The sequence below is a fragment of the Coregonus clupeaformis genome, chromosome 1 (assembly GCF_020615455.1).
Source record: "Coregonus clupeaformis isolate EN_2021a chromosome 1, ASM2061545v1, whole genome shotgun sequence".
Taxonomy (NCBI): Eukaryota; Metazoa; Chordata; class Actinopteri; order Salmoniformes; family Salmonidae; genus Coregonus; species Coregonus clupeaformis.
In genome coordinates, this window is record NC_059192.1 from 35,286,050 (window position 1) to 35,286,654 (window position 605).

Below are 605 nucleotides of genomic sequence, written 5' to 3' on the forward strand. Positions count from 1 at the left end.
CCTACATATACAATGCCTTTATATGAATTGAAAATGTGTGTGACGTGACATATACAGTTCATGCAGGATATATGATGTGTGCACCATACATACTGGAAGATACAGTACCCTACTGTGAAGATACTGTACTGTGCAGTGACCTTCACGCTCAGATGGCAAAGATCTCACTAGCTACAGTAAGTCACATATATTTAGCCTACTGTATATAGTACTGTATACAGTAATGATTACTAGCTACAGTACTATACAGGGCAGCAGTGTTGATCGTGCATGAAACTTTCATCCCATCAGGACGCCTTTTCTTGATACTCTATAGTTTACTCTAATGTTCCTTCACTTGACTAACTAGTAATTAAAGAAGTGCTTGAATTGATATTGAGATAAAGCTCATAGTGCTAATCACACCCCCAAAAAGAAAGGTTGTATTACTAGAACAAAGCAATGACATATATAAAATGTATTTTATACTATAGCAAGCTTTAGTATTTCATGAAAAGATGAAGGATTCAATTAGATCGACAGTTAAACAGCATAGCAGATGTTTTGATGATGTTGGAGGTGTAACTGCGGTATGAGTTGACATATCAGTAAGCGGTTGCGCACGT